Source organism: Eimeria mitis, genomic scaffold (genome assembly GCF_000499745.2).
Source record: "Eimeria mitis Houghton genomic scaffold, Emh_scaff2731, whole genome shotgun sequence".
In the NCBI taxonomy this organism is placed as follows: Eukaryota; Apicomplexa; class Conoidasida; order Eucoccidiorida; family Eimeriidae; genus Eimeria; species Eimeria mitis.
Genome location: NW_013571077.1, coordinates 7,530 through 7,873, shown reverse-complemented (window position 1 = coordinate 7,873; position 344 = coordinate 7,530).

The window sequence follows — 344 nt, the reverse complement described above, 5'->3', positions numbered from 1 at the left end:
CTCTTGCGCTGCTTCTTTGCCTCAGTTCGTTCTGAAGATATTTATAAAAGTAAAATATAAATAAATAAATAAAAATAATTTAATTAATATTATTAAATTAATATAAATTAATTTATTCTTTTTGTTTCAATAGGCTGACCTCAGCATACACCCCAGCAGCCACAGGTGACCTCAACAGACACCCTATTCGCAGTGAGCTGCCTGTACACCTGAAATAAACAAACGCAGTATTTTATTTATTTTTATTTTATTATTTTTATTATTTTTATTTCGTTATATACACAAAAATAAAAAGATAAGAAGACAGCAACAGATACAGAGAAGGCTCGCCCACCCACTGCCTT